Consider the following 22990-nt stretch of genomic DNA (forward strand, 5'->3'; position numbering starts at 1 on the left):
TTTCACAGACCTAGAACAAATGATCTAAAATGTACAGAGAAGCACAAAAGGCCCTGAATTTTCAAAGCAATCTTAAGAAAAAAAAAACAAAGCTGGAGGTATCACCCTCCCTGATTTTAGACTATACTAGAAACCTACAGTAATCAGAAATGATGGTACAAGCACAAAAAGAGACACACAGATCAATGCGACAGAATAGAGAATCCAGAAATAAACTCATGCACCTATGGTCAATTTATCTAAGACAAAGGAGGCAAAAATATACAATGGAGCAAAGAGAGTCTCTTCAATAAGTGGTCTTGGGAAAACTGGAAAGCTACGTATAAAAAAGTAGTATTAGGAAATTTCCTCACACCACATACAAAAATAAACTCCAAATGGATTAAAGACTTCAATGTAGCACATGAAACCATAAAATTCCTAGAAGTGAACATAGGCAAAACACTCTTTGACATAAATCATAGAAATATTTTGGGGTATCTGCCTCCTATGACAAAAGGAATAAATGCAAAAATAAACAAATAGGGCCTAATTAAACAGAAAAGCTTTTACATAACAAAGGAAATCAATGACCAAACAGAATGGGAGAAAATACTTGCAAATGATACAATCTACAAGGGGTTAATATCTAAAATACAGCAACAGCTCATACAACTCTATATCAAAAAAGCAAACAACCCAATCAAAAAATGGGCAGAAGACCTGAATAGACATTTTTCCAAAGAAGACCTATAGAGAGCTAACGGTCGTATTTAAAGATGCTAAACATCACTCATTATTTGAGAAATGCCAAACAAAGTAACAATGAGATAACACCTCACACCTGTCAAAATGGCTATCATAACAGCTGACAAATAACAAATGCTGAAGAAGATGTGGAAAAAAGGGAGCCCCTGTACACTGTTGGTGGGAACGTAAACTGGTCCAGCCATTAAGGAAAACGGTATGGCAGTTCCTCAGAAAACACTAAAAATAGAACTACCATATGATCCAGTAATCCCACTCCTAGATAAACATCGGGAAAAAACAAAAACACTAATTCAAAAAGACACATGCATCCCATGTTCATAGTAGCACTATTTACAACAGCCAAAACAAGGAAGCAACCCAAGTGTCCATCTACAAACAAATGGATAAAAAAGATATGGTTTATAAATACAATGAAATATTACTCAGCCTTTAAAAAGAATGAAATTCTGCCACTTGTGGCAACATGAAAAGACCCAGAGAATATTATGCTTAGTGAAATAAGTCAGACAGAGAAAGACAAATAGTATATGAGATCACTTATACATGGAAAGATAGAACATTTGTCATTATGGTCCTTGTTCACTAAAATGTCCAGGAAGCACTGCCAAAGAATCCCAGTTTTGTGTGTGTGTGTGTGTGTCTCTACCTCCTTCCTCCAAGGGAGGCATGTACGCTCACGCCCTGCCCCTTCTAATGCAGAAATATTCAGGGTTGGTAGGTATAGGAATATACTTACTTTATTAATAAAATTTATAAGCAAGAAATAATCTGTAAAATTGTTTAAAGGAACCAAGAAGCTTCCTTCACTTTTTGGGAGACCAACTTACACTATTACAGAAATGAGGGGGAAATGAGTCCCCAGTTTGCTTGAAACAAAGCAAACCTATCAGTGGGGAAATTTAGGCTGGATAAACCATTAGTGACATCTGCATTCAAGGATACTGAATCTTATCAGAACATTAAATCTAAGTCTTCCCATTTTTTGGTTTATTAATAGGTTCCATTTAACACCCCTGAGAAAAGGAGGACAAAATCATCTGAGCTTTACTTGAGAGCACCCAATGGTTACCTCCAAGGGATGAAACTGCTGAACCCAAGAGTTGCCATGGTAATAAATGAGTCAGAGAATCAGTTCACCTTCCCAATCGGCTAAATGTTCCTGTTTTAAAATGTCATCGCTAGTAAATCTACTTTGTTTGGTTTTAAAATGTGTGTAGCAGTAACCCAGGGAAATAGCAACCCTTTTACTAGCCTCCAATACAGCAATCCTAAAAGTACATATATATTTCTAGATCTAATATGCTTGTGTAATATATATCTATACACACACGTATGTTTTATATATTCTGACTAACAAAAATATCTAAGCACACCTATTTTCATACAACTTTGTGATAAATTTCTACATCACCAGATTAAGAGCTCAAAATAATTTTTCTTGGAAAGCTGACAGCTTAACAAAAATCACATATATAAAATATGTATATATGAACATGTATATATATTTAATAGTTTTCCTCAGCTTATTTACTCTGAAGACAAAATGGGTCAATATACATTTGAAGTACAGTGAAGATATACAACCTTTTTACTTTTATGACTTTCCATGCCTGCTCTTCTCTGCATTTTATGGTGCCTAATTAGAAACACAAAAGAAAACAAGGAGAACGGTTTCAGCCCCCACATTCTACAGTTTATAAACCTCTTCAATGTTAAAGTCCCAGAGGAATGAGGATTATTTTATCTTCCTAAGGATATAATAGCTATTTTCCCCAGAGCTGTTGGGCATAATTTTATAGAGCATCATAATGTAAAGAATATTTTAATGTATTCAAAATATGGCACAGGAAGAACCACAGCCATACATACAATTCACAAAAATAAATCACATCATTTCTGGCTGTTAATTAAGTCTGTTTAAAAGCTTTTCTCTCTTAATGCATCTTTGAGGAAAAAAAAGAAAAATAAACTCATGGACCAAAATGTGCTAATATGCAGTTAATTTAAAAGATGAAAAATTTTAGAATCACTATATATCTAAAATTAATTACTGACAGGGATAGAGCCTTTTTTCAGTTTGACAGAAATAGCCAATTATAATTTCATACTTTAAATGCTACTTCTTTGAAATACAGAGACTTCAAAATTCATCCAAAGCAGCCTGATTATTTCTCAAGAGCAAATTTACCTTGGAAAACATGTCTTCCCTTTGGTAGCATACCAATGGATTAAATCCTCTATAAAACAGCCTGCGGTGGGTAAAAGGGGAAAAATTAATGATTCCATTTCATTAATTTTTTGAAACGTATTTAAGGCCTTGACGAAGGCATGTTCTTTAGAAAACCCAGAAACCATAACTTACTGTGATTTTTGTTAAGCTCCTGTCAACTGCCCAAGAACAGGTATTTTGAGCTCTTAATGTGGTAGGATAGAAATGTATCACCAAAATGTATGAAAATAGGTGGACATCAACTTTTTTGTTAGGGCAAAAGTAAACAACTCCTCAGATACGGGCATTTATCAAGCAGCCCAACAAAAGGTTTGGTTTCTCTCTGTGACTGGCCACCCACGGCTGTCCTGGTGGGAATCTGCGGCGTGTGCCTCCGGAGGTGCCCAAGAGCCTGTCCACCCTGCTCAGCGAGGCGAGAGGAGAGAGAAGCAGTAACCCACAGTGCACACACTCTGGCTGGTGAAACCGATACAGATGCCCTCAGCCCAGCCAACGTGGCTGGAGGCACCTGAGCCACGGGGACACAGACGCCAGCATCTAGAATGTTCAGACGAGTCTGACTACTGAGGCAAGGACAGAGGGCTTTTTCCCCAGTTTGCACAAATTTAGGTTTTATACAACTTAATGTTTTACTCTGTAAAAGGAAAAGTTAGAGAAGCATGGCATTCAAGGAAGGACGAAAGGAGACGGCTTCCTTGTCGACGGCTGTGTCTGAGCATTAGGCTTCCTGTGCCCACAATGAAGCTTCGTTCTAAGCGGTTTACACATTTTTACTAATTCACCCTGCAACTCTCTGACAGATGAAGAAATGGAGGCAAGAGAGACGTCAGTAGTTAACCCAAGGACACATCTAAGAGGCACAGGCAAGATCTGAACCCAGCATTCCAGCCGCTGTGACAATGTTTTGCCCTAACAGAAATGTTGATGTACACCTGTATTTAACTTTATAGATAAGGGTCAGAGCCCCCACCCATTGCTGTACCAGCTGCACTACACAACATGTCTTGCCAGGAAGACAAACCTGGTAAGAGGCAGGTTGTTTAGATCTGGCGTTTAAATTGACTAATACGGTTCTTTAATATTATTGAATAGTGTTGCTCGAAGTTTTCTTGGGTGTCACTCAATGTCTATACTAACATCACTGGACAATTGAATCAGTGCAATTTTAAATAATGGTTAATACAATGAAAATGCCATTCCACCAGTCATATGGGCAGAACATCCAAGACTGAATAAATATTCCATGATTCTTTGAGCGCCCTGAGACAACGTCACTGATGCAAAGGCAAGGACGGCCAGCATTAATGGAGTGTCTTCCACATGCCAGGCCCCAAACTGAGAGCTTCACTCATACTAACTTATTTAATCCTCACAACAATACTGTGAAGAAAGTAATATTTCTACCTCAGTTCTGTGGCTGAGAAGTGAGGACACAGAAATTAAATATCCTGCCCGAAGTCCCAAGCTGGTAAGCTATGGAGACAGGCTTCCAAGCAGCCAGCCTGCGTCCAGAGCGTGCATGACCAGAAAAACACAGGGCTTTTCCCTACAAAGAGTTACTCCTCTGTCCAGGGATGGAAGGCTAAAGTTCTGATTGTGTATCTGAATAAGCACACTCCAAAAAAATTCCATTTAATGTGCATACACCATGTTTTTTTCTTTGGGAAAGTTAACACGATAAAAAAGATCATCTGAAATAGAGCAGCTGCCACGACAGGGACTAGGTCTATCCTAGTCTAGTGCCATTTGGCAGATAACCTCCTTATCATGCAGAAAAATATCAGGGCAGACAAACGGAGCCCAGAGAAAATAAGACCATCAGCAAAGATGATAACGAAGTTTGGAAAAAGCACCTTTTTTTATAAATGGATGGCTGTCAGGTAAAAAATCAATTTCCTGTCGACAAGACCAACAGCAAGGCAAGGGGAAAATAAACCTGTTTAAACTATTGGAGAGTCTGTAATTTAAATACAGCGTCTTCTGTTGAGTGGCAGTGCGTATTGAATCAGTTCCAGGGATGGCCATAACAAACGCCCCGCTGCACTTCAGGAGGCACAAGAGAGGAAGCAGGCATAAGAGGAACGAATGCATGATTGATGCTGAATATTCCGAGTTGCCCCAAGCAAAGGAGGTCGGGCTGCATAAAACTAGATCTTTGAAGATTTAATAGATTCCTCATTCTCTGTCAGTTGGTCCTTTTAGATTTGTCAAGAGTGAGCTCTGTTTTTCCTTACATTTAAGTTATTCAGTTATGGCTTTTAGGTTAAAAAAGAAAAGCAAGTCCAATTTAAGCTAATGGACAATAAAACTTTAGGGTTAGAAGTACTGGTTTTATTCAGGAGCTAAATGAGGATCTGCAACGAATTAGAATTTCTTAAATGGATGTTTGTATAATGACACAAGCTGTATGTATCACTATGAAATGTTCTTAGATGGGAAATATTTGAAATTGTTGACATTTGCATAATAAATTGGACTGCTTGGCACAGGCAAGAGAGAAAAACTAAGACATAGCTCGACAGTCAAATTAAAGGTTACTTGCTCATGCCAAAGACAAAGTTCTAGTTGAATTGGGGGGGGAAATGCTGCTAATTATTTTTCTCTAGATGGAATGTAAAACCAACTGTAAAAAATTCATGAATGAGACCCAGGGACTGGCATTACAGCAAATTCAATGATTTTTGAAATGCATGCCTCTACAAAGAATGCACTGTTATTCTGTCTAGACTTCATGGCACAGTATAATAAATAAAGACTGACAGCATCAATATATTTCATAAATACATTACTGGAATTTACATTATTTCTGACTATTAATATCTTCTGAGCTATCCTAGGTAGACGCATATGCACATCTTACAAAATAAAATCTACTGGTAATGCCATTTGTTAGCAGACAAAGAAACAGTAATGGCATTTATTTCTCTGAATATATTCATCTTCTTAAATAAACTTAGGAAATCTGAACTTGGACCCATAGATAATTCATTAGCTTCAGTCCATAGGTTTGTTTTCTTAGAGTCTCCTCATACATTTAATATCCTAGCACAGTTTTTTGTAAGATTGCTTCAAGGGATTTTTTTTTTCCTGAAAGGATATATCTCACACAAAATAAACTATGAAGGGTAACTTGTAAAGCTATCAACTGACACGAAGTTGAAATGACTTCTTTCTAAAAAATTTCTTCTACTGATACACACATTTTTGTAATGAAACCACTAACAACAGATGGAAGTCCACCAACAGGCCTCAAGTTTTTCAGTCTAACATTTCCTAGAGCTGTGGATTGGGAGAAGGAAACTAAAAATATGATTTTGGAGAACAATTAGTCATTCTCAGGAAATCTATAAATATCCTGGGAAAGCAACATGGTATAAACATTCTGCCCTAGAGAAAAGATGAGCTATATTATATTATATTATATTATGTCATGATTTGCAATTTTATGTGATGCAGACATGCTTCACCATTGTTTTTTTCCTACTTTTATTTTTAGAAATCACCAAAAAGGAAATAGTCCCTTTGGCTAAGAAATGTGCAGGGAATGTATGAATGCACCCTCCTCCCCCTCCTTTCAGAGCACTGGTAACCTCTCGAGATGATTCTCTCATCACTCTCACTAAAGAATGAAAGCTCTCGCCTGCCTCATACCTATGAAAAGTTCCTTCAAAAATACTCATTCCTATGAAAACAAACCAAACAGAGAGAGAAAGCTGAGCACATGGACTGTGCTTGTTTTTCAAATAGAACTAGCTGGAGTTTTCTTAAGAGATTTTAGGATACTGACTGGCACCAAAATTCACGGATGCAGTAAAATCAGGTACACGTCTGCACAAGAGTGTGGGTTAGTGTGAACCAGGTTACCTGTCTCACCAAGAGCTGGTGTCGCTCTAGATTTTTGCATATAGAAACTATAATTTAAAAAATCCAGCATATAATTATGAGTAATAGGTTACATCATATGATATTGCCAATATTTCTCTACAGAAGAGCAATTTCCTATGGCTCTTAATATCAGTTACCTAGAAGCGGTAGGTAAAACAATTAAGACTTTACCTTTTTAAAGCATGTTTATGTATGCCATTTCTTTAATTACTCATTAGGAATTAATTTTTCATATGCTTTCTCCAATCCCCAAGTATGATTTTACAAACGTTCATACTCTTGAGTTCAAATCTATCTTGACTTTCTTACTAAAGATCATAGCCCCAAATTCAGATTGGTATGTATGAGATGGACACATGAGAAGAAAAATGTAAGTGATCCTTACAATACCAACCAAAGGACTTGTGCTACTGATTTCCGACTCATGAATTCCAACAACAGTCAGCAAACTGCAGCCTGAGGACCAAATCCAACCCAGCAACCGCTCATATTAATAAAGTTTTATTGGCACAAAATCACTCATTCCTTTGCAGTTTATTTATGGCTGCGTTTGTGCTGCACAAAGTTGAGTAGTTGCAACAGAGACCGCATTACCCACAAAGTGCAAAATACTATCTAGCCCTTTCCAAAAAAAGGTTTGCTGAGTCCTGGTTTAAGACACCGATAAAATGTGATACTCAATATGAAACCAAACCTAGACTAGGAAAGTCTTGGAATACTTCTGGAACAGTCAAGGGGGACAAGGTCACACTGAAGTAATAAAGAAACCTCAAATGCCAGTGATTTGAAACAGCTCATTTCTTGTTCATACTAATCTCCACCGAGGCTGCCCGGGGCCTCTGTTCCATTTGGTCATCACATAGAAGGGGCTGGTGAAGCAGGTGCTATCTGGGACTCTCTGCCAGGAACCTCGTGAACAAGAAACAGCATCCCAAAAGCGCACACTGGTTCTCTAAGCATGTGCTGGGAAACGACACACATCCTTCCTACTCACGGGTTCTTGGTCAAAGTCATATGCTCTTGTGGCACCTGAGTTCAACAGCACAGCAAAGGGCAGTCCTTCTGCCAGGAAGAGGGCTTACAGGAGAACTAAATATTCAGTAACAGTGATGGCAACAACTATCATCTCCCAGCGGCCGTGAGGCCAGGGTTCAATCCTAAAAAGGCAAAGACATGAGTGAGGGAAAGAAGGAAGCGCGCGCTTCTGTTCCAGAAGCCGCACCTGTTACAGTTTCACTAGAAAGAGACATAGCTGAAGACGCAGACAGGCCCTCAACGCCCTCCCAAGGAATTTCACCTGGACTCTGAAAGCTACAGGAAGCAAAGGAAGGGTTTTGTTTGTTTGAGGTGTTTTGTTTTTTTTTTTTTTTTTCAAGCAACAGGCCTATTTGGAGGTAGTGACATAGCAACGGAACTCTTCGTAAAACTTTATAAAAATATTCATTACTTGTTTTGTATTCATCTAAGAATGTTTACTTTCAAAAAGCTCTACACTGAGATTCTGATAGGAAGCTTGTGTTGAAAATCACACCTCAGAAGGATGAGTCCATTGTTTATCAGTGTTTTTAAACATCCTCAGATGTAAAAAAAACACCTATGGCCTTCTTTCCAGACCCCACGGTCCAGCCTGCGTTTCTTCCACAGCACAGCCATTCTCAAAGGCCAGTCCCCCCACTTAAGAATCCATGTATCTTTTCTTCAAATTCAGTCATCTTTATTCTAATTAGAAAACAAGAGTAGATTTAAAACGAACTAAATACACAGCAGTTCTTAAAAACTAGAAAGCACGCTTGAAATACCCTTCCACTCACTCTCAGCTCAAATCACATTTCTTGATAAAACCTTACCCCGCGGCTCTAGGCCTCCGGGACCCGCCTTCCTGGACGCTCCATCAGCTCCAAGAGTCAAGGCTGCTCATCCGCTTCCGCGTGGCCCGAGCGCCGCATCTCCTCCCAGGGCCCATCCGGGCAGGGCCCCAGCCAGCTCCCTGCAGCCTGCTCCCGAGACGACATTCTTCCCAAAACCTTGACGGACGTGCAGGGCCGAGGCCGGACCGGCAGGGCGGAGTGTGGGGTTTCCCAAGAAAGCAAACGCGGCTTCGGGTGGGTGGGGGCGGTCAGCGGGGGTCCTGAAGCCGGGCAGGGAGCGGATGCGCCGCAAGGCGCTGCGAGTCAGCGGCGCCAGGGGCATGACTTAATCAAGCCTGAGGGGCTGCTACCCAACTTCCTAGAGGAAGCCAGATCTCGCGGGATCTCGGGGATATCGCGGGATTTCGCGGGATCTCAGGAGTTAAAACAGGCCAATAGGCACCTCCCGCGGGGAAGGGCAACACCTGGATGCTTTTGGTGTCAAGGCTTCCTCCTCTCGGACTTGTCCGTAGGGGTCTGGCAAACCCCAATCCTCGTGGACACGTCACCACAGCACCTCCAGAGTCCCAGTGCAGGGGTGTTTCTCAGGGGCCTGGCCTGGTGGTCGGGGAGCTGGGGAAGGGCAGGACTGCCTTGTGCGGCCGGAACCGGAGAGTGAGCTGCGCATGCGCAGGCCGCAAAGTCACCTTCCAGGGACCCGGGCAGCTCTGGTGTGGAAACCTGGGGCTCCGCTCAGTTCCCAGCCAGGCCAAATTGTTCCTCCAGTCAGCTGTGAGGTGGCTGGAGTTCCTCCCAGGAGACGATCACTGCCTGTTTCTCCAGCCTTCCCCCTGAAGAACAGACTCAGCATTAGGGGGACGTTGTCTCCATCCTGCACTGGTGGTTGGTTGCTGGGTCCTGCAGTAATCCTGTTGCCTTGTCAGGGTTTCGACCCAAATGAATGTGAGAATCAATTCTGGTCAAAGAACTGCGTGGGTAAGATTACTTGAATGCTTAAAGGAAGATGTCCTGCCTCATAAGAAAGAACCACCGTAAGGTCATTGTCGTTTCTGCTAAATTCGGTGCTATTCATTAAAACCCTCTGGAAAGATGTAGATGTTCTGTCTTTGTGCTGTCCAACATGATGGCTCCTCGCTGCATGTGGCTTTTGATCTTTCAAATGTGGCCACTGAGGAACTGAGCTTTGAATTTTAATTTAATTTTGATTAAATAGTTGCATGTGGCTAGTGGCTACTTTACTGAAGAACTTAGTTATACAGAAACACTCACAGGCTTAGAAAACAAATTTATGTTTACCAGGGAGGAAAGGATGTAGATGGAGGGATAAATTGGAAGTTTGGGATTTGCGATACTAATTACTATATATAAAATAGATAAACAACACGGACCTACTGTATAGCACAGGAAATTATATTCAATACCTCATAACAACCTATAATGAAAAAGGATATGAAAAGGAATATATCCATGTATGTATAACTGAATCACTATGCTGTACCCCAGAAATTAATACAACATTGTAAACTGACTATACTTCAATTAAAAAAAAAAAAGAGAGGAAGAAAAGAAAAAAAAAAACTTAGTTCTAGACAGTGTCATGTCTGGATTTAAGGTCACTGATATGCTACCAGCCCACAAAAGAAGACAACACTAGGGATGCCAAAAAGGAGCAATGGAACACACACACACACACACACACACACACACACACACACACACAAACACATCTGGGTACATCAATGAGTTTCTAAATAACCAGCCCAATGGCTACCTTAATTCTAATTCTTTGTTAGATATTTATATTTACTGTTTAATTTCTATTTTTATTACATACACTTAAGACATCCCAACTAATACAAATTAGCCCTTAATTTTATACTGCCCTACATCCTCCACCCTTACTCTGACTCAAGCATTTCACTGCAGGAGTTATGCCTTAGTCTTCTTTGTGTATCCCACACGCCTGCAGCATGAGGCACCCACACTGGATGTATTCACTGAAAACAGCCAAGGCAGGTGTAGTCTTTTCTGACATTTTCAGTATTGGGCTCGAAGGGGCAGATTGCCCTGTGACAACAGTACATCCAATAACTAGAGGTGGAAGGCTTAGCTTGTATGCAAACAGAAGGTTGTGTACAGCCCTGAGTATAGGGAAATACAGAGTTCCTTCTAATATTTCTCTCAACAGCTCTCCTGCAAGGCTGAAGTGTCATCATTGGACAGCATTTCCACCATTTAAAGCAGTGTTTCTTGCATTATTGAGACATGATTGTCACCTAAATAAAAATTGGGGGGGACGGTATAGCTCAAGTGGTAGCACACATGCTTAGCATGCATGAGGTCCGGGGTTCAATCCCCCATACCTCCTCTAAAAATAAATAAACCAATTACCACCACCACCCCCAAAAAAAAACTAAAAAAAAAAGAAGAAAAAACTTTGCACAGCAATTCACTATAAAAGACGGCAGATGAAAAGTGCAGCTGGTCTAGGTAAAGGCAGTGGTCAGAGTCTGAAAGCCCCTCCTTCTCCAACTGCCTTCACTGCCCATTTCTGTGGGTCAAAGGCACTTGTGAGCGAGCTCCAGGTTTTGACTAACCTTGGTTTGAAAAATTCAGATCTATAGGTAAATTTGTACCTTGCTAAAATGCAAAACTATAAATAAGAATAATGAGCTTTTGAAAGGTAGTAAGTTTTTAGTTATAAAAATGGTCTATCCAGTGTTTTTCATAACATTAAAAAATTATAAACTGACAAAATATGTTCAAGATTTAAGGGAGTAATGCCCCTCTTTTCTTTTCTTTTCACGCTAGAAGAATTGACATGAGGCTATTGTGAAATGGTTGCATATGAGCCTAGATTTGTAAACCACAGTATTCCTAAAATGATACATTTTGTTTCTTCCTCATTTGTTTCCTTTTATTTACTTTTTTTTAACTCCCAACATAAAAATAATATATAATTGAGAAAATCTAGAAAAGTAGGCAAAATTTTCACCTATAATTTTACTAACAATGAATCACTGTCAAAATTTCTATATATATTCCATTCCAGTCTTTTTCTATCTATGTCTCTATTTTTTTCAGTTGCAGTCATATTGCAACCTTGGGGAATTACCTTAATTTCCCAAATGTGCCATATCTCAAATTTACGTACAAAACTAAACTCTTTATGTTTGTCCCCAAAACTGATCCTCCCCCAAAGCTCCCCTCTTAGTAAACTGCATCTCAATTCTTCCAGGCGCTCAGGCTAAAGTAGTCATCTTAACATCTCATTTCCTCTTATACAACTCATTCAGTCTATTAAAAATATATATACCATTCTGTCTTCAAAATAGTCCAGAATCTAATACTTCTTAGATCCTCCACACCTACTCTCTGATAAAAGGCACCATGATTTCTCACCTAGACCGTTGCTGTAATTGCCCAACACGTCTTTGTGCTTCTGCCTTCTCTCCCTGTGGTTTAATGTCCACAAGGCTGCCAGTTATCTTCTTCCTTTTTTAAAATAGACTATTTCTTAGAGCAGTTTTAGGAAAGTACAGAGATTTCCCACATATTCCCTGCCCCACTTCACACTCAAAACATCCTCCACTATCAACATTCCCCACCGGATGAACCCACTGTCCTTTTACTGACAGAGCTAAGTTGGCCAGTGAGTAGCAGCCCTTCCACGACGGCGATAGTTGAGTGAAAAGACAGCTGGTTCTGTATGACATATAACGGAGAATGCGTGTCATTACGCATTTGTCCAAACCTATAGACTGTACAATACCAAGAGTGAACCCGAAAGCAAACTGTGGGTTTAGGGTGATAATGGTGTCAACATAGGTTCAGGGACTGTAACAAATGTCCTATCTGATGGCGGACATTGAGTTACCCAGTAAGAGATGTGTTTGGGATCTAATCCCAGGACGCTCTAGTTTCAAAGACCTGCTCTTTTCACCATGACATGAAGCATGACCTTCAAGGATGGGGCTTTGGGGGAACATAACTCAGCATAAGTAAACCCCTACTGTAGAGATGGGAGTGAGGTCCAGAATCGGTGGCAGTAACTCCAAAAGGCCGGGCTGACCTTGAGCAGAGAAACACGGAGGGTCCCGAGCAGGCCACACTGCAGGGGTTTTTTGTTATTGTTTTCATTTGTTTGTTTGTTTGTTTGTTTGCAGGAGGCTTACCTGGAGGGCTGAAGTGCTTCTTACTGAAGTGCTTCTTACAGGGACAGAGAAAATTTTCACTGTTTTGCAACTTTCACAAAAACATGATTAAGTGTGAATGAACAGCTGACATTTTATGCGTAGAAAAGTGCAGATCATCTAGTTGAGGTAAACGGATATATCCTGTAATATAAGATACACAGTAATAGACCATCTCATTGTTAGAATTCCACTGGCTGTTTTTAAAATATCTGGTTGATTAATTGTCTTCAACCTTTTTGTTTGTTTTTGTTTTTAAGGCTGAGTATATGTGTGTGTGGTTGGTTCTTCCTTCCTCTAAATTTGTCCCAGGTATCTTATTGCGACTACCTTTCCTTGATACACTATCATTTATTTAACCCTCCTACTACTGTAATGACAGCCCATTTCCAGTTTTTGTTATTGAAATGCTTTAATGACTGTCCTTAAACATATAGTTGCCACTTGTGTCTAAGTTTCAGTAAGATAAATTCCTAGAGGTGGAATTGCAGAATAAAAGGTATGCATGTTTTATCCTTGGAATGAATTGGCTAAATTGTCCTCTAAAGCTTCTACTGAATAGATCCCATGTAAGAAGGCCTCAGAACATCTCCTCCCCATAGGCACTCAAATTTGGGGCCATTTTGGGGAATGTGCACATTTTAGAACAATATAGGAAATTAAGTATCCTATACTTTATTTTAAAATTGAGTTGAAAACACTTTTGTGCACAGTGAACTTTATTCAAGATGTTGTTGGGGACTATGGTACAACCACCCTTAATTCTAAAGCAAAACAGTAATGAAAAAGCTACAAGAAATGGCTGCCCTAGCTTAGGTCCCCTTTGGCAAATGCAGTGAAGAACTCGGGAGAAGTGAAGCATTGTTGGAGGAAATTATGCTGAGTGTGGCTTTTTCATTGTTGCTAGCTTTTGACCTATTGTTTGAATAATTTTAAGGGGGTAAAAAAATTCCTTCTTGAGAAGGAAATATAATAAATACCACTTAGGAAATACAGAGATATAAATATAATTAAGAGAAGAATGTCTTATTTCTGCCAAATTACTGGTGGAAATCTAAAAAGGAAATTAAGGCTTTTGAAAACCCATCAAAAATGTTCACTTCACAAAGAGTAAATCCTGCTTAAACCCAACCTCAGGTGAGATTTGTGAAAGATTGACTCGGCAGCCATCTCCTAAGAGAAAAATAATGGGAGACTCTGAGTGCAGAGGTGTTGATGGCTGTGCTCTTACAATAGGATGTGACATCAACCTATGTGTTTTTCTATAACAACAAAGATCACTTCTATTCTTTTGTACATTTCCCTCTTAACAATCTATTTAAAACTATATATATATGTATATATGGCTTCCCTCAAGTAACATATAGAGATTGACCCTTACCTTCATTAAGGTTTAAATAGATTTCACTTTATTTTCAGAAAAGAAAATGTTTGTCCAAGGGATCAACTCTAGAAAAACAAAATTCAGTCTTTATCATAGAAGAACACCTCCAAGGCAAGGATTTTAAGATAGAGGCATAGAAGTTCTCTACACGGAAATGGAATTAACTTTTTCAAATCATTACTTTTTACCTTAATATGCCCAATTTTTACCTTTTCAGTTATCATTTGTTTCTGAGTAGTTAATGATAGTAAATGACTTTTATATGCATTAGTAGAGATTCAATGAGAAAAAAATCAATATATTATTTTATGTGTATCCTTGATCTGCCAAGAGAACATTTCACAGCCTTCCTTTCACCCCATATCTTTTGCAAAATGAACCAGATCAAAAGAAATATGGGAATAAATACACCACTTCAGAAATGAGAACAAGTGTTATGCTTATCAAAGTAGCCTATAGATGGATTGAAACAATGTAACACTAATCCATTCAGCAAATACTGAAGATCTGCTGTGAACTAACCATACAGAAGGTGTTGTAAAGGGTGTCAGGAAGTATTGGATAGCTTTTTCTTAAAATCTGAATGAGATAGTACGTGTAGGTGGACTATGGGGAAAGCCACAAAAATATCAGTCCAAACTTAGCAAAAGAAAGAGACCATGGACAAGCGTAAAGCCCTCCGCTTTAAAAATCATCTGCTTCATAGGTTCAGGTTACAAAGAACTGAGACCTAGCTGTGAACTGAAGATGAGCAGTCTGTGCAGCAGCTGCTAAAACCCCCAATACAAACCTCACTTAAAGTATTTATCATTATCACAAACTGAGACTCAAGGCATCCACTAAAGTGCAATAAATTTCTCACAATCTAGTAAGAAACACGAGCCAGTATCAGATGGGGAGACAGCATCAGTGCTCCCGGCACGTGGTAGGTGCTCAACAAACGGGCAGGGATGAAGGTATAAACAATTAGTCTGCAAGTATGTTTGCAATAAATATCTGAGCTCATGTGCACTGATTCCCCAATTTCATTTTTCTAGGGAGGAAACAAACATTCTGGAGAAGAGGAAGGAAAGCAGGTTTCTCAGGACGTTGGCTGTCCAGCTCTAGACCAGGGGGCAGCAAGGTACAACCTCCAGACCACAGGCAGCCTGTGGCCTGGTTTTCTAAATAAAGTTTAATTGGAAGCAGCCAGGTCCACTCATCTGCCTCCGTCCATAGCTTCCCGTGACACGTAAACTATTTACGTGTGGTCCCTTCCACACGTCCTCTGCACCAGCAGTGCCCCAGCAGGGCCCGTGGCAAACTTTTTACTATAGAGCTGATGACTCTTTATAATAAACGGATGCAGCACTGAAGGGAGGAAAGGGGAGGTGTCAGCAGCGCCTTCCCTGTCTGAGCATCTCCTTTTTTTTTTTTTGCAGCATTTCCGAGCTTACTTTCTCTGTAGGGTAACTCTCAAAAAACGTGTATTTCTGTGACCAAACGCATTTGGGAAGAACCAAATACAATAATCTCCTACTGGAGATTCTTAACAATCTCTAATTGTGTCTTTATTCATATTCTGAGGCCATCCACAGCCAGGAGCCAGTTTCACTTTATTTAACCCATTATTTGCCAGTTGTTTTTAAGGGTGAAACCCCCGTTGGTCTTAGAGAACTTTCCAGAGTCTCTGGCACCGGTGCACATGCTACATTTCTTAGAGAACATTGCTCCATTCCTCTGTTTAAAGGAACTGTCCTAAGTAGGGTGGGCATGCAGTTAAAGATAATAATGACAAGATCACTTGCCAGATGCAAATGTCTAGACTGCTAATAAAGCACTGTAAAATGATAATGAACTTGGTGATTAGAACTTTTTCTACACTAGGATGGTATTCTTCCAAGCAGAACCACCTGGGATACTTGTTAAAAGTGCTGACCTCCAGGCCCCATTCAACACAGAATTAAATCAGAGTATTTGTGGTAGTGATATGCATCTGGAATTTAACAGGTTTCCCAGTAATTGTCATCATGTTTACCTATTACTAAAGAATCAAGATCAGTAGAAATTTCTCAAGGGAGAGAATCTCAGAGCCCACTTGTCCACAATATTCCTACTTTCCCGAGAGCTTTTGTAAATTTGCTGTCATTAAATCATGAAGGACATCACCCGGGGATAACATCAGTGAGGCTGTGCAAGCAGGTTAATCCAACTCTAGGAAGAGCACAAAGGAAAGAATTTCACCTATCATAGCAATCTCTCTACCATAATATAAGAAATAAAGAAAATTTATCTTTTAAAAAAAGCTTCAGCTTTGTTACCTTTCCATGAAGATCTGGGTTCCTCAGTCCTCCAAGATTTCCTTGTGCCTCAAACTTGATTGCAATTTTAGTTTCTTCCCAGTTTTTAAGATAAATATTTATACTATATTTAACATTGCAATATTCTTTTACATTTGCTAATTCTTATCTCCTTGTTGCATATCCTGAAAAACATGTTTGATTGTACATTGTGAGACACAATGGGGAGAAATAAACCTGTTTTAATAAGTACATGTGACACATTTGATCTGCTAATAGATGGTGCCAAATAGAAAATAACCTATGTATCAACTTTGTAAGTAGCCTTGGTCACGGCATTGTGAAGACAACGTGGAAATGTAAAGGATGGAGTGACCGTGGAGATTCGGAAAGGAAACAGAATACCATGAAAGAGGCAAAGTCTGGTGGTGGAAGATCAACGAAGATCAGAGCGCTCAAGAGCAATACCAAGAGGAAGCCCAGAACAGACTGTTTAGACTCTAGCTTTTCAGGCAAAGAAACCAGTGAGGGTCTGCATTCCTAGCGTCCAATAAGCAGTGAAGCCCACGGTTCCTCTGAGGGAGACCCGGGGCCATCGGCGGGCCAGGAGTTGACGTGCTGTGTGATGAGGGTGTTTCCCGGCAGTCCGCCAGGTGGGAGTAGCCCACTTCTGCAGGAATCTCTGTGCTTTCCAGAAAACGGCTTACGGGTATGAGGGTAACTTGATTGAACGAGTGAGAAAAAATAACGTAAAAGCAGAAAATATCTTTTTGGGATTTAAAACAGTCTGTCATGAAATGTAACTTCAATGGGTCTGTAATTTCATAAGAACAGGATTCCTTATTCCTTCCATATTCCTTGTGGCCACAGCAAGCACACAGAAATTACGTTTGCAAGAGAATATAATTATTCCACCAAACTTTCTCACAGCAGCAAAAATTCATTATGCCTTTACACAGGCAGCCTGAGGAGAAGCGAGCTGCCGCCATTAAAGAGGACGCACGAGAGGAAGACCCGAGGGCTTCCAACTGCATGTTAGGACAAAAATATATAGATAAGTATAAATATATATTGATTTTATATGTGTGTATACAAAATACTGATATTTCATATACTGATTATGTTTGTATATATACAAATATAGATATTTTAGATACTGATTATATATGTGTGCATACAACATACTGATATTTTATATGCTGATTTTATTTGTATATATAAAAATTTTGATATTTTATATACTGATTATTATATGTGTATATTTATACTATTGATATTTTATATACTGACTCTACATGTATAGACATAATATTGATATTTTATATATGACTAAATACGTATGTAATGGAGATAGATTAATATCAACACTCATCAGTCTACTGCTTCTGCAAAACCCTCCTTTCCATATTTGTCCCCAGCTTCCACTGAACTGTGGCAACAGAAGGAGGGTTCGAACAGAGCTATCTGGCGGGGGCAGCCTATATTTGGAAAATAATTAAATGTCTTTGCAGTGGCTTGTTCATTTTCTTGGGATGGAGGAAATATGTGTCCTGTATTAGTGAGCACAAAAGAAGGAAATGGAGAAACAAAAGAGAGATGTGAATGATGGACCCTATCAGTGAAAGTCCTGAACTCTCAAAGAGCGATGCCAGCATAAGACTGTTCGTTGTTTGTGTGCTTCTGATACTTCCCTTCTTTTGCCCTTTTTCTGAGTCCTTTCAAGGTCAGCGGCTTCTGAGCGCTCTCCTGTCCCGACTCCTCCTGGTGCCCAGAGATGAGTGACGTCTCAGTTAGTCCCAAGCTTTGGTTGCTGATCAAACGCAATAGCATTGCTCCTTTCATGGTACATTTACTGAGAATTTGAGAGCAATCAAATGTATCATGAAGAGTAATGAGCTCTAATTTAGAGTGAATTGAACAGGCTAAATGCTGTATTCGCCAGAAACTCTATCCTTCAGAAACCTTATTTTGTGGTTCGATTTTATTGCCTTAAGGCCCTATCGCCCTCTAGGCTGATTCCAAGGCACTGAGCTCCCTCAATATGGCACAGCAAATATTTCACTTCTTTAAGATTACATTTAGTAGTTTTCTTTTTAAAAATTTTATACCAACTTTTTAGGCAGTAATTTTCAAATTTGATTTGAAAAGGAGAAAACAGATTAAATTACTTCTAACAGTATACCTGCCAGTTTAAAGGTGCACTTTTCCCTCCCGCCTGGCCTTACCTACTTCAGTAGCCCTGACTGTCTCTGTAGAACCCAAGGTGTCTGAGCAATGCGATTTCATCATGTTCAGATAACAGGAGTATTTAGTGCCATTTGAAACCAGCATTGATATCGTTTTGTGTAAAAGTTCCAGCTAGAGAATGAAAGCTGAGATCTACTCAGGATCTTTTCTCCTGTCTCCCCTCCTGCTGGCAAGAAACAGCCTTTCATTAACACTAAAATAAATCGTTTTAATTTTTAAGTATTTGTAGCCCACACGATTATGGCTGAAGTGAAACAATTGAAAGAAACTAGTTTAATCATTATCTTCAGAATATCGTATGATATTTATGTTTTCTTACAACTTAAAAACAAAATTGTTTTTAATGGAGATACTGGGGATTGAACCCAGGATCTCATACATGCTAAGCATGCACTCTTCCACTGAGCTGTACCCACACTCTGTTTTATTACAATTTTATGATAAATTCCAAGTCATTATTTTTTTCTTCTCAGAAAAATCTGTTGAACTTTGAGAAAATCCATCTTCCTAGTGAGACTATTCTGTCTGCCAAATGGTGAGAGTTGGCATTTGAAGACGAAAGTAAACAGACAGTGAGATAGTGAGATAATTATTTTTATAAAAAGTACTATCACTTAACGATCGTACCAAGTTTGTTCTTTAATAACTTGGGACTGTAAATAGGCAATCAGAAGAGGAAGATGGGAAAGAAGATTCCAGATTTCTGTTTGAGTTCCGCTAGTCGCAAAACATAAGATTACTCCACCTTCTCCCAGAGAGCAGCGCCGCTGGCAAACAGCAGATGTCATTGTTTATGGACACTTGCTCACGTGTCGCATGAGAAAGATGGACTAACTGGCTTGATCCAGATGTCCGTGCGAGGTCACTGGGAATCTGAGATGGTAAAATTGCTGAAGAAATATGAAAAAGATACTAAATTTTAAAAGTTGGTAATTCGTGGGGCATCAGTTCCAACAAGGGATAGTACTTTTCAAAAAAGGGGGGGAGGACTTAAAAATTCACACTGAATAATTTCAGATGAGATAGGGTTAAAGTAATGCCACCACTGTATTTTGTTTTACAAGACACTCAATTAGTCTAAGATGGTAACGTTATTCCATCAGAAAAGATGCTTCCTGGGGCACATTAGATCTAAAATGATAATGAACGTGTTACTCTGTAGCTCCAATTCTTCAGAAATCTAGCTACCACCCGTTTTTAGTCTATGAGATGTGTCACAGAAATTCCTGTGCAGTTTCTTGTTCTATCAAGACTCTGAACTTAGGTCTGGTTATTCCCAAGAAATCTGAAGACATAAGCCTGCTATTCTGGCCACACAAAGCCAACCCTTTGTCCATCAGGGTTACTGTTTGGAACAAAAGAAATTAACTCAGCTAACAGAAAGAAATTAATCATAGGCATACAGGTAACTCAGAGAATCAACAGGGAACCCAGACAACCAGAGTTGAGGACCCAGGTTCGGACAGAAGGTGAGCTAACAAAAATTAAAGTCACACACGGAAAATACTGAAGTCATGTAGGGTCGCCACAAGACCTAGACCACCAACCAACTGCTGTCTCTGGACCAGGGAGCTGCCAACTCCGGTGGAATAAACACTAAGTCTCTGCTTGCCATTCTACATGCAAAGACCCCACAGAGTCACAGAGTCATTCCCCTGGACACACTTAGATCTCCTAGACTTGCTGGGGCTAGCCACGTCCTGGAGAGAAAGTACCTCTGCTTTCTTTCTTTCCATCTTTCTTTCTTTCTTTGTTCTAAGGCACACTTAGAAAGCTGAGACACTGGACATCCAAAGAACCGAAGTACTCACTAAGCACATGAATGATACCCTTTCTCCACTGTCCCAGCCCAGTGGCAAGGACAGGGGGTCTCTTAACTGCTGCTGTTTCATGGTCAGTTGAGAAAGAATGGTAGGTGAAAAAGTAGTGTCCGGGCTGAGAAATATGTGGGAGATGGGGTCATGGAGGACACGTGTGCAAAGGCACCATCCTTTCCAAGAAAACATTTGAGGACGGAGATGAGAAGATGGTCGTAGAAAAAGAAAAATATACTAAGGAAGTAAAAACCAAGGAAGCAGGAAAAAAAGAGAGATTACTTCCAGATAAAGAAGCTTTTGTGAATTGCCATTCATATTTCGTTGTCTTTTGAAAGATAGATAAATAGGATTTTGACATTAATAGATTGTGGAAGAGAAGGCAAAGGGAATTTTTCAGTCTTAAATTTGCTTGCTAATTGGCTGGACTCCATTCTGAAAATCTCCTGTGTGACCATCACTGTTTCACATTCTGGTTGAGCCTTGTCTTTATGAAACAGTGCAGAGAGGGGAAGTCACTTCAGACTCCAGTCTTGTAAATATGTTTTTGGTTTATAAAAACATTACTTGGATGGGTCCAATTATAAGTCAGCTGCTGGTAATGACAGGATGTTAGCTCTGTCAGAGTCAGATAATCTGGAACTTTTGCTTTCATATAAAAGGCAATTAGATAGCCCACTTTGATCCTGTAATAAACCCAGCCTGAAAATTTATCCTAAGAACATGATTATACATTTTCTATAAGGACGTTCATTGTAGGCTTGTTCATAACAGAGAAAAATATGAAGACAAATTCCTGAATGGCCACAATAGCAGGATGGATTAAAATGAATTACGATATAGTAGTATAATGGAGTTTATGTGAGTAAATGGAAATAATGCTGAAGAAGTGCGAAAATGTAAAAAATGTTTAAGGTGTACTATTCGTTTCAGTTCCTAGGATGTCCTGAGATTTGTTCCAATTGCATTTATCTTCTGCTGATCCCTTGATAGTATCTTGGTAATGAAAACATGCAGACTGGCTCGTTCTTCATCACTTGCTCCTCCAGTTGGAGAAGGGTCAGAGTCAACTTCCTCAAACCACACAGGTGACCATGGAGGAAGGGGTGGTCTGTCAGGAGACAGGTCCTGTTACCGAGAAGGAAGGAAAGTGGATACAGGTGTGCACTGCTGCTCTGTCTTCTCCACACCCACTGCCACTGTCCAGACTTCCTTCATCCTTGGTCAGGACACTTCAGGTCACTCCCATGCTCGTCCACTGTCCTGTGGAGGATATTCCTCCTCTTCTTCCCCCAACATTCTCCATTCGGATGAGATCACTGATTTTATAAAGACAGGTGCAGTCTTGTCACTCTCCTTTATAACATCTTAAGGGGTACTTGTGACACAAATACTCGAATTCCCAAGCAGAGCCTTCAGGCTATGCCAGTGTCCATTTGAGGCTCCATGTCTAATCACAGTCCCAACTAGACTGCTCAGTCTGCTCAGAAATGAGACTCATTTTTTTATACATCCATAGTTTGGCTTAAGTCATTCTCTTATATGGAATGTCATTTGGACCACATCATTTTTCCTGGTCCTCGTCTCCAGGAGTCCACCACTTCCTCTGATGGCCATAATTGCTTTCGAGTCTAGATTTCCATGAATCTATATTTCCACTTCAGACATCTCTGCTAAGGCACTGATCATGTGAATATGCAGGAATTAATGTGTACATTTCCTCTCTCTTAGCCCACAATGAGTTGCCAAGTTTAAGTCTTCTCAGCTTTATAAACCAGGATGCCTCAGAAAGTGCTTTGCATGAAACACAAACCCAATAAACATTTGCTAAGCTCAACTTTTGTACACTTAGCAACAGAAATATTTCAGAGTGGTTCATCTTATTTTTGCTAATCCAGTTAGCTTCGATCCTGCAGCACAGAGAGAGAAGCTGCAAGCTACTCCATCATCAGTGACATAAAAGTATCATAGTTCTTTGTTGGTCAAATCTACTGGGAAAATAATGTGTACGATGAGCATGCTCTACAGCCTTTACAGACTATTTTCTTCTAAGCAAACACAGTTATCAAACATCTAAGCACAACGCATGATGCTAGACTCAGAAGTTGTTAATATCTTATATAAACTCGACATCAGTGAGATGCTCCCCTCTGGAAAATTGAGGGCTATGAATAGCATCAATGATGAAAGGCCAAGTAGAAAACATCTCAGAGACTGCGATACGCTGATTTCTCTGTGCACAGACACTACAATTCCAAGTTGCAATGCACTCCATTAATTAAACGTCTCCATGCCCATAATTTAATTTGCTGAAAGAATTCACAAGAGGGATGAGAAACT

At 39.7% G+C, this 22990-nt stretch overlaps 1 long non-coding RNA gene across 1 annotated transcript in view; it reads right to left on the reverse strand.

Moving 5' to 3' along the window:
- The window catches only part of LOC123617730 (uncharacterized), a 162063-nt gene extending 149010 nt beyond the window's left edge, over nt 1–13053 (reverse strand). Inside the window, exon 1 of the long non-coding RNA XR_012511834.1 lies at nt 12909–13053. This is a non-coding gene — a long non-coding RNA (uncharacterized LOC123617730). The remainder of the gene's footprint in view (nt 1–12908) is intronic.
- Nucleotides 13054–22990: the final 9937 nt, after the last annotated feature.

This window comes from Camelus bactrianus, chromosome 14 (genome assembly GCF_048773025.1).
Source record: "Camelus bactrianus isolate YW-2024 breed Bactrian camel chromosome 14, ASM4877302v1, whole genome shotgun sequence".
In the NCBI taxonomy this organism is placed as follows: domain Eukaryota; kingdom Metazoa; phylum Chordata; class Mammalia; order Artiodactyla; family Camelidae; genus Camelus; species Camelus bactrianus.